The sequence below is a fragment of the Salmo salar genome, chromosome ssa03, assembly GCF_905237065.1.
Source record: "Salmo salar chromosome ssa03, Ssal_v3.1, whole genome shotgun sequence".
NCBI lineage: Eukaryota > Metazoa > Chordata > Actinopteri > Salmoniformes > Salmonidae > Salmo > Salmo salar.
In genome coordinates, this window is record NC_059444.1 from 46,036,865 (window position 1) to 46,054,780 (window position 17,916).

At 44.1% G+C, this 17,916-nt stretch overlaps 1 protein-coding gene across 1 annotated transcript in view; it reads left to right on the forward strand.

Moving 5' to 3' along the window:
• The first annotated feature begins 4,931 nt into the window (after positions 1–4,931).
• The window catches only part of LOC106600544 (uncharacterized), a 97,541-nt gene continuing 84,556 nt past the window's right edge, over positions 4,932–17,916 (forward strand). Inside the window, exon 1 of the mRNA XM_014191972.2 lies at positions 4,932–5,378. The gene's annotated coding sequence lies outside the window, so the exon portion shown is untranslated. The remainder of the gene's footprint in view (positions 5,379–17,916) is intronic.

Genomic DNA, 17,916 nt, shown 5'->3' on the forward strand with positions numbered 1-17,916 from the left:
CCTCTCAGCCTACTGAGGATGAGAGACTTCCAGCACTGGATTTTTGCACAACGTCTGTGTACACGGCATCACCTTAATTGCCAGATATAGTTGACTTCCGCTTTCAATTGGGTCTCCGTCACTGGAAGATCCCCTCAATCTTTATTTCTGGCTCTAGGGATAGTGGCATCAAGGAAAAATGGTGACAACAGATGCGCCACTCACAGGCTGGGGCGCAGTTCACGAGGGAGATGCAATAAACGGAGCATGGGCTCCACAACTCTGCATTTCTCACATTAATTGCGTCAAACTGCTGACAGTGCTTCTTCCACTAAAACACTTTCTACCCTCCCTTTGGAATTGTCATAGCTTGATCAGAATGGACAATATGACTGTAGTGGCGTACATCAACCGCCAGGGTGGCACTCGCTTCCTGCTCTTACACCGACTATCTGTCAGGATTATTCTGTGGAGCAGAGAAAACCTACTGTCCCTACATGTACAACTCATGTCCCGGGGACGTTTTGAATGTAGGAGCTGACTTATCGTTCAGAGGGAATCCCCATCAAGGGGAAAGGAGACTCCTTCCCCAGGTGATGGAACAGATCATGGGTGTCACGTCCTGACCCTAGTAAGATGTTATTTTCTATGGTAGAGTAGGTCAGGGCGTGACAGGGGGTGTTTTTCTATGTTTGTATTTCTATGTTCATGTTCTAGTTTTGTATTTCTATGTTGGTTTTGTTTGGGATGATCTCCAATTAGAGGCAGCTGGTCCTCGTTGTCTCTAATTGGAGATCATACTTAAGTAGGGTTTTTTTTCCACCTGGGTTTGTGGGAGATTATTTTTGAGTCAGTGTATGTTTCACCTCTGCGTCGCGATTTGTTGTTTTGTCATTTCAGTTTATTTGTGTATTGCATTGTTTCACAGTGTTAATAAAATGTGGAACGACACACACGCTGCACTTTGGTCCGCTCATTCCTACGACAATCGTGACAGAATCTCCCACCACAAAAGGACCAAGCGGCTTGGGCATGAGGACTGGATCAAGCAGTGTGCCCGGGAGGAGATGGCATCCTGGTCTCTTGAGGTGTTGGAGGAAAGAATAGACTGGACTTGGGAGCAGGTATTGGATAGATACAACAGCCTGCTGGGGAAGCAGGTGGAGGCAGCGAGGGAGTCACGGCAACGACGGAAGCCCGAGAGGCAGCCCCCAAAAGTATTTTGGGGGGGGGGCACACGAGGAGATTGGCCGAGTCAGGGTGGAGACCTGAGCCAACTCCCCGTGCTTACCATGGGGAGCGAATGAAGAAGCAAGCACCGTGTTATGCAGTGATGCGCACTGTGTCGCCAGTGCGCATTCACAGCCCGGTGCGATCTGTGCCCGCGCCCCGCATTTGCCGAGCTAGGTTGAGCATTCAGCCAGGAAGAGTGGTACCAGCTCAGCGCTCCTGGTCTCCAATTCGCCTTCTCGGTCCAGGATATCCTGCGCCGGCGCTGCGCACTGTGTCACCAGTGCGTATTCACAGCCCAGTGCGTCCTGTGCCCTCGCCCCGCATTTCCCGGGCAAAAGTAAGCATCCAGCCAGGACGGGTTGTGCCAGCTCTACGCTCGAGATCTCCAGTGTGCCTCCACGGTCCAGTATATCTTGTGCCTGCCCCACGTACCCGGCCTCCAGTGAGTCTATCCAGCCTGGTATGCCCTGTTCCTGCTCCCCGCACTTGCCCTGAGGTGCGTGTTACCAGTCTGGCGCCACCTATGCCAGCCCCACGCATCAGGCCTCCAGTGCTCCTGCCCAGTCCGGGGTGTCCTGTTCCTGCTCCCCGCACTCGCCCTGAGGTGCGTGTTACTAGTCTGGCACCACCTATGCCAGCCCCACGCATCAGGCCTTCAGTGCGCATTCCCAGTCCGGAGGTTCCGGCGACAGTTCCCAGTCCGGAGGTTCCGGCGACAGTTCCCAGTCCGGAGGTTCCGGCGACAGTTCCCAGTCCGGAGCTTCCGGCGACAGTTCCCAGTCCGGAGCTTCCGGCGACAGTTCCCAGTCCGGAGCTTCCGGCGACAGTTCCCAGTCCGGAGCTTCCGGCGACGGCCTCCAGTCCGGAATCTCCTGAGACGGCCTGCAATCCGGAACCTCCAGCGGCGGTCTGCAGTCTAGAACCTCCGGTGATGATCCACGGTCCGGTGATGCAAAAGCGGAGGGATCAGCGGGCAGAGCGGGGGTTACGCCCCGAACCAGAGCCGCCTCCTCTACTGGATGATTCGATGGATGATAAGGTTCTGTGTACTGCACCAGAGCCGCCATAGACATTTGTTACCCTCCCTACCCCTCCCTTTTAATTTTTTTTTAGTTGTGGCTGGAGTCCGCACCTTTGGGGGTACTGTCACGTCCTGACCATAGTAAGATGTTATTTTCTATGGTAGAGTAGGTCAGGGCGTGACAGGGGGTGTTTTTCTATGTTTGTATTTCTATGTTCATGTTCTAGTTTTGTATTTCTATGTGGGTTTTGTTTGGGATGATCTCCAATTAGAGGCAGCTGGTCCTCGTTGTCTCTAATTGGAGATCATACTTAAGTAGGGTTTTTTTCCACCTGGGTTTGTGGGAAATTATTTTTGAGTCAGTGTATGTTTCACCTCTGCGTCACGATTTGTTGTTTTGTCATTTCAGTTTATTTGTATATTGCATTGTTTCACAGTGTTAATAAAATGTGGAACGACACACACGCTCTGCACTTTGGTCTGCTCATTCCTATGACAACCGTGACACTGGGAGATATACGGTCATTGCAAGAAAACGCGTACTGCCCGTTGTTCTTCATGCTAGCAGTAGAAGCACCACTGAGGGTTGACTCCTTGCACACCCTTAGCCAAGGGTGTTGCTTTACGCTTTTCCTTCCCTCAGCCTCATACTCTCCACACTGGCCTCATCTTGGTAGCCCCTCCATGGCAAGGTAAGCTCTGGATATTGGGGATCATTCTTGCAAAATGATGTGTAATTCTTATTGGAATCCAGCCAAACAGTTGACATTTTTATTCACCATTCACCTGCAACCTGCATTCATATTGATTGCCAGGGTTAGTGACAGTGTGAGGAGACTACCTAAGCCATTTAAACTGGAACAACCATTTCAGTAATGGGTGCAAAAAATCTAACTAAATGATTGGATTCGTTTAGAAAAATGTTATGTTATTTATCTTTGTGTAGCATCAAATTAATCAATCACTCACTCAATGTACATGCAAAAATACGGATTTTAAAAACAATGAATTTGTTAGCATAACTTAAAACAATAGAGTTGGTGACATCTCATTTAGTTTTGAGTCGGTACCACAAACATTTGACATAATAATGACTTTTCATTGACTTTGAGTTCAACTTACTAGAAGTATTTGAGTTAAAAATGGCTTGGAGTTTACAGTGTACTGTCTTCAGTGTCAGGGCTTCTGAAGGTTGATATTGAGACGGCTTGGCTTCAGAGAGCATGTGCGATAAGGGAGTTGGACATATCCCACTGTGAGATGTCTAAACAAATAAGTGAAAGACAACTTAAGGTTACTTGCATAACCCCAGTTCTCTAACACCACAGAGTGTGAGGAAGTTTGGCATGCTTGGGAATGATCAGAGGGCAGGTGAGTGACTCTCTCATTCGCCACTCGACCCCTCTGTCTACTTCAAGCTACTTTGAGATTCTGGTGAATTCCACTGTGAGATGTCTCACTCATAATATCAGAGAACCGGGGTTACGGCTCTATCCGTTGACACCTTCTTGTAGCCACAGTATGCGTGTGTGTGTGACTGGCTGTTGTGTGTTCAGTATGGCCCTATGAGGGACTGTTGCTCCCACATCCCCACAGACACTAACAAAAAGTGACAGGCCAGTCAGGGCCATGGTGCTCTGAGGAGACCTGCATTGTAGCAGAAACCCAAGAGTCTGGTTCACAGCCAAAAACAACACAAAGAGCTCTGAAAAGCAGAATGGGATGAGGCTTTTCTCTCCTTAAGAGTTTCTCTCTCTCTCTCTCTCACACACACACACACAGGGACGCACACATTTACCTACACACACACACACATACTCATACATGCATGCACAGATCACTGACAACCAATTCATCATGTGACTGTGAGGCCATTCAAGCTTTAAGAGCAGCATATATTTCCCCCATGTGTTAACAGTCTTCATCCATCAGGGTTTCCCAACCGTCCTCCACATCACTGTTTTGCCAATCAACAGTTATATTGAGCTATATTGTGTGCATATTTGTCCTTGTTGATGCATGCTTCAATTTTTTCATTTTTATTTGTTTTGTTTCACCTTTATTTAACCAGGTAGGCTAGTTGAGAACAAGTTCTCATTTACAACTGCGACCTGGCCAAGATAAAGCATAGCAGTGCGACACAAACAACAACACAGAGTTACACATGGAATGAATTGAGCCTTCAGATGAATTATTTATTTTTCATATAGGACAGCATGCAATACTCTTTCCCTCCCCTCTTACTTTAGATATCTGGTTTAACAGAGATAGGCATATGCTCTCTCTCTTCCTCTCTGTCCCTTCATCTCTATCTCTACCGCTCTCTCTATCTATCTTTCTCTATCTTTCTGTCACTGCACATCCCCCATAAAGGCCAAGTATAAAGGGAAACTACCAGTAACTTTCTGTGGGCTACAAGCAATGTGAATGGTTTCCTTATATAGACCTACGCTCATAAATGTTTCACATCATGCACTTTTATGTATTATGTAGCCCAGGCAGCAGTGCCTCTCTTGTGGCTATTACTCCAATGTTTTACAATTAGAATATTCTAGACTGGATGAGGAATAAATACAGAGGCTATTATGATGAGTATATTAAGAATTTATGACATCATCTCGCAAGAAATACGTGTCCCCATATCCTCAATATTATTTATTCAGATCTCTTTTTGTTATTTCTTAGGCTGTCCGTTGGTGGGCGCTAAGTGGAGGAGGCCGTTCGGAGCGAATGGGTAGGACGCCTGCCTCCTGCCTCCATCACATGGTCCAGCTTAACCGAGAAACCTCGAGCACAGATGGAGCAGAACGGGAAACCGAGAGACGAGCCCCTCTGCTAGCGGCGAGAAGCATCCTCTGAAATAGAAACATAACCTACCCCTTCTGCAGCAGAAATGGAAAAACGGACGCAAGATAAAAAGCAACAACAAAACCGACAGTTTTGCACAGTGTCATGCTGCTTTCGCGTTTAATATCACGGAAGAGTCAGGGAAGGTTGTGAGTGAGTGAGTGAGGGGGTGGATCTTTGCAGAGAATGAAATCCAAGGCGCTTGTTGTCCCAAGTGAATCATTTGAAGAGCTTGCAGAGACACAGAGCGACCGGGATGCCGCGCAACATCGCGCCTCCTATTCAGCCGCGAGGTTAAGTGAGTATAATTGTTGGGGGGGAATATACTTTTACCGGTTGACACCTCTTTCATTTGTGGTCTACTTTTGATCAACATTGTCTGCGTTCCGTCAGGGATGTGACATGCCACTGTGAGAGCGGCCAGGTTATTCTAGGCGATTCCACCTGTCTGATCAATGATTCATACTCAGTAAAGTGCTCTAGCCAATCGGTCAGTGATGTGAGAAACTTGTTTCTTTCCTTTGGGAATTGCGCGCGTCCCCGATTATGGTCGAAATTGAATGTGTTAACACTTAATTAATTCCTACACAGTGCACAATAATTCTGATTTAGAGGTCAGGCCAGTGCAGTTTGAAGTTCTGAACATGTGTCGTAGGCTACTTAACAATGAAAACCATTATAATTGATGAATGAACAGATGCCCCCGGTCAGCTCTGAAGCACACCAGTAGTGGTCTGAAAGACAGCAGGGGAGAGAGGTGCAGATGAAGATGTTAATATCTGAGTCATGACCTCATCATCCTGTCCAGGCTTGATGCAGCCTGTCTGTTCTAGATGTAGATGTTGATGCTGAAGAGATGGCGCTATGTTTATTAGACTGCCTTGAAGAGGGAGTGAAGGGACTGGTTCTCCCTTTTAAAACATAATGGACAAATTATGCATATTTATAGTCATCAACTGGAGAGAATTGATTCCCAGCTATTCTCAGAGTAATGTTGTGTGTGTGTGTGTGTGTGTGTGTGTGTGTGTGTGTGTGTGTGTGTGTGTGTGTGTGTGTGTGTGTGTGTGTGTGTGTGTGTGTGTGTGTGTGTGTGTGTGGTGTGTGAGCGAGCAAGCGAGGGATGCACAGCAGGTTCCACGGTGCATATCGATGAATGGATTCCTCTTACTATGCAGCAGGGGTTCCCAGCTTGTCAAGTGCGTGCGTGCATGCGTGTGTGTGTGCGCACTTCACCTCATTACACTCATTGTGTTGATTTAAGCAGGAGAGTCACCCCAGAGAGCTGTGCTCCTGTTTCTCTCATTATGAAGTGATGCCCAGAATCACATTTACACTGACAATCACACCAGGAGAAAGTTGGATGAGGCGTTGTCACCTATACACTCTGTTTCCAGTCCTTCCTGTAGAGTTTTCACTAAGACTTTATTTGAAGCAGCTACTGTTGAAGGGTTATGATATGAATATGAATAATGCCATATAGATGTAGCATTATTAGGGACATAATAAGGCTTTGATATTGTGAATATCATCTATATTATCTATATTATCTCAGAGAATGGGCCCCTCATCCCCTATTACTCTATTATACTGTTGCATAATGCTCTGTTACTGCATTAGTGATATGAATATCAAATCAAATTGTATTGGTCACATACAGATGTTAGCAGATGTTAATGCGAGTGTAGCGAAATGCTTGTGCTTTTAGTTTCGACCGTGCAGTAATATCTAACAAGTAATCTAACCTAACAATTTCACAACTACCTTATACACACAAGTGTAAAGGAATGAATAAGAATATGTACATAAAAATATATGAATGAGTGATGGTATAGAACGGCATAGGCAAGATGCAGTAGATGGTATAGAGTACAGTATATACATATGAGATGAGTAATGTAGAGTATGAAAACATTATATAAAGTAGCATTGTTTAAAGTGACTGGTGATACATTTATTACATCCAATTTTTCATTATTAAAGTGGCTAGAGATGAGTCAGTATGTTGGCAGCAGCCACTCAATGTTAGTGATGGCTGTTTAACAGTCTGATGGCCTTGAGATAGAAATATGGCAATTGACAAATGCAACAGAACACGACATCAAGTAAAGTATTTTTATGTACAGGCGGGCCACAATTCAGTTGTACTATGAAGCTAACAGAGCTATACTCAGCAAAATTACCAATACCAACCGAAACAAATGCAGTCTTCTTTCCAGACAGGAGGTTGTTTGATACCTTAGTGACATTGGTGCCTTGACTTGGATTACACTATTGGGGAGAGGGGGGGGGGGGGTCAAATAATTAGTTACCTAGTCTGATGCATGAGGAGTCACAGAGACACTTAGACTTTATTTCAAAGTCCTAATTTGGTCTTAAATCCTGCATACAACACAGGTTTTATCCCCAGGCTATTATCTCCAACCACGTAATGACACGTGCACACACACACACACACACACACACACACACACACACACACACACACACACACACACACACACACACACACTAAAATGTACTGGTCTACTGCATACTTACACTGTAGCATTTCAAAGAACTGACAAAACTCTCTTGGTTCCATAGCATGTCTAGCAGCCCTTCTCCAGGTATGATATTTTAAAGATTAAGCCTTTCTCTCCTGCAGGCAATGGCTGAACTCCTCCAGGCAGAACAAAAGTCCCCTCTACGGGGTGACAGAACAGTCAGCCAGCCCCCACTGGGCCTGGGGACAATTTCTACTTAAACCATCAGAGACCGCAGAACATCTCTCTGTCTCTCTTTTTTTAGATTGGATTGGCACCCTGGCAAATTAAAGTGTGTGTGTGTGACAGGGCTCCAGACTAACATTTTCCCCCTTTTTCAATTGGTGGCACCAGCCCATGATTTGTTCGCACATTTGTAATCATTTTATATAGTCATTCACAGTGCTTTATTAGGAGGTGTAACTGAGATGGTATTCAATAAATCAGTTGTTTCCAGGCAGGAATGGATGATTCAAGATATTTTGATGGACAACCTAATCCAGTGATCGTCATAAACTTTGGCCAGATATTAGGCTATTGTTTTTATATTTTACTGTTCAAATAGGGCTCCAGAATTTTCAGAATTTGCTTTTGTTCAACAGAGATGAGTTTGTCAATTTATTTGGGAAAGATTCACCACCTGAGTAAGTGGAAACTCTAAACACAGCCACATCGCTAACTCAAAACATAATACCCACTGCTGGTAGCCATGTACAATATTCATCTAATAGTACATTCAATGTCCTATAAACATTTTGCAGTTGTGGCCTAGGCTACTACCCATTGAAGCCTGCACTCACAATGGCTGATGCAAATTTTGCATGCTTCATATCTTAAAGCCAAGAGTAGTTTTTTCCAAAGCATCCTTTTTCCCGCAATTGAATTTTGAAATATTATAGCCTAAAATCAAATGTAAAAATAATGATCCCGGAGGGGAAGAGTGAGTGGCTCGCTCATCACAGCAGTAGGGCCCAGCGAAACAGGCACAGGGACAGAGGGCAGAAACTTTAATAATGCGAATCATGAGGATAATGCACGTTACTGTTTCACAAAATCATGGTTTTAGTATGCATATTAGCAAAAATAAAAAACTATTGTTCGGAGTGAGGTGAGCATGTAGAGTGTGTTGCTCACACCGATGTGACCAATTAAAAATGTAACTCACAGATTCAAGGCAAAGGGTCGCAAAATGCGACTAAAAGTGACTCGTTTCAGGAGAGGCATTTGTAAACATGTATTTTTTTTATCAAAATGCGTTTTTTGGCAGAAATGCCTTCTGGAACATGTGAACTTTCATGTGCCTTAATAACAAACTTGTAAATACAAATACAATTGTTAAATTACGAGTCTAGTTGGTTTAGCCATGGAAAAAGTCAGGAATCTTCCCGCCAGCCATGATTGGCTGAGATAATAGATGGGCTGGACATGCCGAGAGATGAGTTTGGATTGGTCTGCCATATAGCACCTTCTGTCTATAACATGAGCTGGTCAGTATGTGTAGGTAGTTCAGATTGGTCTGCCATGTAGCACCTTCTGTCTATAGCATGAGATGGTCAGTATGTGTAGGTAGTTCAGATTGGTCTGCCATGTAGCACCTTCTGTCTATAACATGAGATGTTCAGTATGTGTAGGTAGTTCAGATTGGTCTGCCATGTAGTACCTTCTGTCTATAACATGAGATGGTCAGTATGTGTAGGTAATCCCTTCTAATGCGGCTTTTTTGAAAGATGCTCTCAACTTTCTGGAGGACCGAGTTTTGAAATCAATGGAATGTCCAGTGGAAGCAGAGTATACCTAAGGAGATGGAGAAAATTCTGCCACTTGATTGCAAATATGTGGAGGGAGTCAAAAAAGAGAACACACAGAAGGCTGCTTTATCAAATATCTGTCTCCGGATTACATCTTCAAATTAAGGGCAACTATGGCATCCGTAACAGAGAGGGGAAGGGTTCATCCATGTATTCAGGTAAGAGAGTCTAGCTATCTATATTTTCAGGAATTATAAGTTTATAATTTTGTCAGAAACTGTTTTGATTGTAAGTTAACGTGTACTTTTAGCTAGCTTGCTAACGTTAACTGGCTGTCTCACTAGCTAGCTAACGTTAAGTTAAGTGTATCTGTGTAGTAATATTATTTGTATCTCAGAGCCATTTGCATTGCTAGTTATAGCCTAATGTTAGCTAGCTAGCTAACATTGAACCTAGTTGATAGTTAGCTAGCGAACATTGAACCTGGTTGGTTAGTTCAGCTACCAGCAGATTCATGCAGGGTAGTAATTTAGGAGTTGGGATTATGTTTAGTGCTTGCTAGCTAGCTACTTGTCTAAACAAAAGACTCCACTATGCAAGTAACCATTTCACTGTACCATTTTTATTTAACTCGGCAAAAGGGTGTTTGATTTAGTATTTCCGGGTTTTTTGGTTTATGGTCTATGTTTATGTATTTCTATGTGTAGTCTAGTAAGTGTGTTTCTATGTGGAGTTAATTGGGGTGGACTTCCAATTGAAGGCAGCTGTGTGGTGTTGCCTTTGATTGGAAGTCCTATATTAGTTGGGTGTGTTTGTCTGTGTGTTTGTGGGAAATTGTTCTGTGTTTAGCCTTGTGCCTTGCCAGACTGTCAGTGGATCGTTCGTTCTCTTGTTTGTTGTTTTTGTGTTCGTTTTGATTTAATAAATGTTCAAAATGAACAAACACAGTCCTGCTGCATTTTGGTCCTCCTTCACCGACGATACCCGTGACAGACAGTGTCCAAGTTCTAAAATTCTCCAGTAGAATGCCCTGTTTTAATTCGTCACACTCACAACTGTACGCTATTTTGTGCTTGCCATTAACTTGTAAATAATGATCTTGTTGTGAGTTTATTGTCCTGTAATAATGAATACAAATTTGCTAAAGTTAAGACGTTGTCAGCTATATGATATGGCCATTATTTGTACTGGCTAGCCTGCTAACTTAATGTAAGCTAGCTAGCTAGCTAACAAGCTATAAAAAAACGAACCAAACAGTGTTTATTGGTGTTAAAATACACCAGTTATGTTATTTTGGATCTCCTGATGTCATGCAGCCTGTCGTTTTTTGTGTTTATTGTTTTTCATAACGACAACAACAAGTTTGATGCCAGACGACAATAGAATGTTCATGATGTCATTGCAACAACTGTCTACAGACAGTATAAACCAGCCTTTAGTTTTGACATTTTTTGGTTGTTTAGTACACTACCGTATTCACTCTGTTTAGCACATGGCCTCACATGTGAATCCTTAAAGAGATGGGTGGGGCTAAGGCTTAAGAGGGTGTGAATGATGCTGTATGGGTGTAGACAAAGAAGAGCTCTCCAGTTGGTGTACCAAAACATTCAAGGGCCATTTTCTCAAAAGTGGGGTTTACAAGTTTATCAACTTTCAAAGCAGAATTACATTCTCATTGTTCCTCAACTGCAGTGTATGATAAACCATTTTCTAGCTCTGAGTCTCTACTTTTATCCAATGTAAAAAAACACAATTTCACATTTTGCTACATAAGACCGAATGGAGCCGGTCGGTCACAAATGATTGGAGTCTGGAGCCCTGGACTGTGGTGCGTGTGTGTGTGTGTGTGTCTGTCTATTTCGACATGCTTGTGTGTGTGTGTCTGTATGTGTGTCTCTGTGTGTCTCTGTGTGTCTCTGTGTGTCTGTGTGTGTCTGTGTGTCTGTGTGCTTGTGCGTGGATGAAGGGTCGGTGGGCATAGATTGGCCAGTTACCCAGACAAATTAGTCCTGGCCTGGGCAGAGAGACCAGGACCTCAGCCTGCCACCTGTCATTAGTACCACAGATCCATGACTGGGAGGTTCAGGGCACCAAAACCCACTGACTGTATAAATCCTCTTAAATGATTAATTCTGTGCATAGGGCAAGACAAGGTTCACAGGCCGAGAGGAGTAGAAGAGGAGAGGAAGAGAGGAGAGAGGGAAGAGGATGTATTAAGGCAGAAGCGATGATAGGGGAGATGACAGGATGAGATAAGAGGGGAGGAGAAGAAGGATGGAGAGTAGGGGAGATGACAGTTTGACTTATCCCCTGGGGCTATATACCATAGCAAAAGTAAGATTAAGGGATTGAAAATAAACTTCTAACTCCTGGAGACACATCTCGAAAGAAGCCTTGCAACTGATACATCGTTTGACAATGTAACATCTCCCTTCTACTGTATCCCCATCTATGTAACAGCACAGTGGGTGACACAGAGTGCGATTCACATTAATTGTCACCTATAACTTAGTGGAAGGTCACTTGCACACGCTGTCTTTTCATACATTTGTCATCATTATCACATGCTCTGGAGAAGATAGGAGCATGGTGCACTTAGGGGTGTTCCTCTGCTGCTAATCATATGATATGATAGCGTATGCATTAGACTAGAAGAACTAGGAGAACTAATCCATAACACTGTATTGATTCATGTCCAACATGGGAGAATCAGATCCTGATACTGGCATGGTAATGTCAGCCTTTTTATGATAGTGTAGTTGAGTAAAAGAGGAGAGGAACCCACAACTCATTAAGCACGTCTTTTAGATAGACATGGAAATGTGATGGTTTTCTATTCGACACGACAGACCTCCTAGTTGTGTCCATTCTTTCATAACATTTCTATAAGCGACGCTGTGAATATTAGCCAAAAATGCGAAACAGACTAGCATCCATGCTTCTGTACGTCGTGCCTCATTGAACATTATCATAGACTACCATTCATTCTGAGAGTGACTCACATTTCAGCAAGCAAGTAACTTTAATGTTAGAATGTAGAGTATTTAGTTGTTTATTACACTGCTAATTATCATGAAGGGTAAAAGGTTGAATTATTAGGTGTTAGTAAATTGTGTGGAAGGAAATATCCCTTTAATGGCCTATTTTGTGACACCCATAATCTGGATTTAATCAATGTTTTAATCTGTTGAGATTGGGTTAATTTGGTAATAGGTTCAGAGATCCAGAGAGTGACATATTTACAGGTCTGGTGTCAGTCCCATGGCAGTCATAGGATTAGAAAATCTTTAATTTTGTGATTCAATGCTGTATGGAAACAATCTGACTTTGTTTGTGCATGTATATGGGGAGGCAGGTAGCCTAGTGGTTAGAGTGTTGGGCCAGTAACAGAAAGGTTGCTAGATCGAATCCCTGAGCTGACAAGGTACAAATCTTTCGTTCTACCCCTGAACAAGGCAGTTAACCCACTGTTCCTGGGCTATCATTGTAAATACAAATTTGTTCTTAACTGACTTGCCTGGTTAAATAAATATGGTTATGGATGTTTTAAATTGTATCATAATGTGTAAATACGAGGCCACACACTTGTGGGATCAACTTTGTTTCCACGTCATCTCATTGAAATTATGTTGAACTAACGTCAAATAGACGTTGAATTGATGTCTGTGCCCAGTGGGCTATCACTATAACATAACCCCCCCCCCCCACATACATACATACACACACACACAGACAGAGCGAGATGACAGTGAGTTATTCAGAGTGTGTGGGTGTTTATTTATTTATGAAAATGTTACTGTTCTCCCATCTTTTCTATTTGCTGGATATCATAAGGTTTGGGACAAAGCAATCATTGAAAGACATTAGTGAGGGGTATGGGTTGTTAGGGAGGGATATTTCCCTGTAGAATGGACCATTCTCCTCAGTAAATTTCATAAAAATAAAAATGGTAAAACATTCAAAAAGTGATACTTTTTAGATAAAACTATACTAAATATAATCATGTCAACAAGTAACTGATTAAAACACACTATTTTGCATAGAAGATCTACAGTAGCCTCAACAGCACCCTCTAGGGTAGCACCATGGTGTAGCCAGAGGACAGCTAGCTTCTGTCCTCCTGCATGCTCTTCAACCGATCGCTGCCCGCACCTGCCCGCCCGCTTAGCATCACTACTCTGGACGGTTCTGACTTAGAATATTTATTTATAAAAAAAAAAAACACCTTTATTTAACCAGGTATGCTAGTTGAGAACAAGTTCTCATTTACAACTGCGACCTGGCCAAGATAAAGCATAGCAGTGCGACAGAAACAACAACACAGAGTTACATGGACTAAACAAGCGTACAGTCAACACAATGGTACGTACAACTTTCATTCATAGGCTAGGTTGTAGCAACCTCATGATGGGTATAGGGATAATTAGAGTATCATGTAGTAGTCTAAACCTATCGCTGTTACATTGAACTGGGTGAATGGAATATGAATGACAGTCATCCAATATGCTGTAATAGAAATAAGGACATGCTCATGAAGGACCTAACCAAAATAGAGAATAAAACCCTTGACTCTGGCGGCTCCGGACTGGGCACCGACTCGGGCGGCTCCGGACTGGAGGGCGACTCTGGTGGCTCCGGACTGGAGGGCGACTCTGGGTGCTCAGGACTGGAGGGCGACTCTGGCGGCTCCGGACTGGAGGCCGTCTCTGTCGGCTCCGGACTGTAGGCCGTCTCTGTCGGCTCCGTACTGTAGGCCGTCTCTGTCGGCTCCGGACTGTAGGCCGTCTCTGTCGGCTCCGGACTGTAGGCCGTCTCTGTCGGCTCCGGACTGTAGGCCGTCTCTGTCGGCTCCGGACTGTAGGCCGTCTCTGTCGGCTCCGGACTGTAGGCCGTCTCTGTCGGCTCCAGACTGTAAACTGTCGCCGGAAGCTCTGGACGGGGAACTGTCGCTGGAGGCTCTGGACGGGGAATGCGCACTGAAGGCCTGATGCGTGGGGCTGGCTTTGGAGGCGCCAGACTAGTAACACGCACCACAGGGCTAATGCGAGGAGCAGGAACAGGACTCACCAGGCCGGGGAGACCTACTGGAGGCCTGGTCCGTGGAGGAGGCACAGGATAGACCGGGCTGTGGGGGAGCACTGGAGATCTGGTGCGTAGGCTTGACACCACTCTTCCAGGCTCAATGCCCACTTTTCCCCGGAGACACAGTACGCAGAGCCGGCGCAGGATACCCTGGGCTGAAACGTCGCACTGGAGACCAGACGCACTGAGCTGGCACAATCCGCCCTGGCTGGATGCCCACTCTCGCATGGCACTTGCGGGGGGCTGGCATATAGCGCTCCGGGCTATGAGCGCGTACTTGAGACACTGTGCGCTTCACCGCATAACACGGTGCCTGACCAGTACCACGCTGCTTCTGGTAAGCACGGGGAGTTGGCTCAGGTCTATCGCCTGACTCCGCCAATCTCCCCGGGTGCCCCCCCAAAAAAAAATGTTTTTGGGGGCTGCTTACTCCATGTGTAACTCTGTGTTGTTATATGTGCCTCTCGGGCTTCCTTGCCAGCCGTGTTCTCGCATAACGTTCGCTCCCCTCTCCTGCTGCTTCCGTTCTCCTGGCTGCCTCCACCTGTTCCCATGGGAGGCGATCCCTTCCAGCCAGGATCTCCTCCCATGTGTCTAGAATCGGCTTCCTATTTCGCAACAAAGCATCCTTCACTCATGCTACCAAACATACCCTCGTAAAACTGACCATCCTACCGATCCTCGACTTCGGCGATGTCATCTACAAAATAGCCTCCAAAATAGCCTCCAGACTACATCCAGCAAACTGGATGTAGTCTATCACAGTGTCATCCGTTTTGTCACCAAAGCCCCATATACTACCCACCACTGCGACCTGTATGCTCTCATTGGCTGGCCCTCGCTTCATACTCGTCGCCAAACCAACTGGCTCCAGGTCATCTACAAGTCTTTGCTAGATAAAGCCCCACCTTATCTCAGCTCACTGGTCACCATAGCAGCACCCACCCGTAGCACGCGCTCCAGCAGGTATATCTCACTGGTCATCTCGAAAGCCAATTCCTCCTTTGGCCAACCTTTCCTTCCAGTTCTCTGCTGCCAAAGACTGGAACGAACTGCAAAAATCACTGAAGCTGGAGACTCATATCTCCCTCACTAGCTTTAAGCACCAGCTGTCAGAGCAGCTCACAGATCACTGCACCTGTACATAGCCCATCTGTAAATAGCCCATCCAACTACCTCATCCTGTCAGAAGGTGGGTGTAGCTGGTGCATGAAGTCAGGCGCAGGAGAGCAGAATGAGTGAGCAACGTACTTTACTCAAAATAAAGGCACAAGGTAACAATACACTTGACCAACAATAAACGGCAATCAATTACGCACTGGTGAAAACAGCACCCGTCGAAAACCAGCCATAATGTACCGAATGAACATAGAAACAATCACGCACAAATACATGGGGGAAACAGAGGGGTAAATACATTAACATGTAATTGGGGAATGAAACCAGGTGTGTAGAAAGCAAAGACAAAACAAATGGAAAATGAAAGGTAGATCGGCGATGGCTAGAAGACCGGTGACGTCGACCACCGAACGCCGCCCGAACAAGGAGAGGGACCGACTTCGGCGGAAGTCGTGACACATCCCAATACTATATTTATTTATTTATTTATTTATTTATCTTGCTCCTTATCAACCCCAGTATCTCTACTTGCACATTCATCTTCTGCACATCTATTCACTCCAGTGTTTAATTGGTATATTGTAATTACAACCATGGCCTATTTATTGCCTTACCTCCCTTATCTTACCTCATTTGCACACACTGTATATAGACTTTTTCTACTGTATTATTGACTCTGTTTGTTTTACTCCATGTGTAACTCTGTGTTGTTATATGTGTTGAACTGCTTTGCTTTATCTTGGCCAGGTCGCAGTTGTAAATGAGAACTTGTTCTCAACTAGTCTACCTGGTTAAATAAAGGTCAAATGAAAATAAAATGAAAAAAATAAAATAAAAATTGCCCCCTGTTACAATTGCCCCCAGTCTCCCCAGTTAAAGAATGGAAACACAGAGAGCGGGACTCAGTCTGAATATAAAGACAAGGAGAGAGGGAAAGAAAGAGAAAGACAGACAGGGAGAGAGTGATATACTCTGAGGACTAGTGGGAGTCAGATGTAGTGTTGGTTGGTTGTATAAGTGAATCCTTTATAGTTTAGTTATACTTCTTAATAAGGTCTGTTTCACTAGAGGAGACAGGGAGAGAGTGATATACTCTGAGGACTAGAGGGAGTCAGATGTAGTGTTGGTTGGTTGTATAAGTGAATCCTTTATAGTTTAGTTATACTTCTTAATAAGGTCTGTTTCACTAGAGGATTGGTTGTATAAGTGAACCCATTGTTGTTGCGTAAGTATTCTGCTCCCTGAGTCAATACATGTTAGAAACTCATTTGGCAGTGATTACATCTGTGAGTCTTCTTGGGTAAGTTTCTACGAGCTTTACACACCTGGATTGTTATTATTTTCAGAATTATTCTCTGTCAAGATGTTGGGGATCATGGACAGTAATGAATAGCAATTTTCACGTCTTGCCATAGATTTTCAAGCAGATTTAAGTCAAAAGTTTAACTTGTCCACTCAGGAACATTCACTGTCTTCTTGGTAAGCAACTCCAGTGTAGATTGGGCCTTGTGTTTTAGGTTATTGTCCTGCTGAAAGGTGAATTCCTCTCCCAGTGTCTGGTGTAAAGCAGACTGAAACAGGTTTTCCTCTAGGATTTTGCCTGTGCTTAGCTCCATCCCGTTTCTTTTTATCTGGGAAAAATTCCCCAATATTTGCCGATATCAAGCATGCCCATACCATGATGCAGCCACCACCATGCTTTAAAATAAGGAGGCAGTTACTCAGTGATGTGTTGTGATGGATTTGCCCCAAACATAAGGCTTTGCATTTAGGCCAGAAAAGTGTATTCCTTTGATGTGTTATTTTTGCAGCATTACTTTAGTGCCTTGTTGCATACAAGATGCATGTTTTGGAATATTTGTATTTTGTATATTTGTGTTCTTCTTTTCGCTCTGCCATTTAAGTCATTATTGTGGAATCACTACAATGTTGTTGATCCATCCTCAGTTTTCTCCCATCACAGCCATCTAATGCTGTAACTGTTTTAAAATCACCAATGGCCTCATGGTAACATCCCTGAGCAGTTTCAAAGTAGAGTATACATAATCCACAGTATAATTATTAACTTGAACATGCTTAAAGAGATATTCAATGTCTGATTTGATATTGTTACCCATCTACCAATCAATGCCCTTCTTTATGAGTCTTTCGAAAGGCTCCCTGATCCTTGTTGTTGAATCTGTGGTTGAAATTCAATACTTGATTGAGGGACCTTACATATGTTGTATGTATGGGGAACAGAGGAAGGGTTAGTTATTTAATAATCATGCTAACCCCTAGTATTTCACACAGAGTCAGAATCTAACATATTATGTAATTTGTTAAGGCACATTTTATTCCTGAAGAAATTTAGGCTTCCCTAACC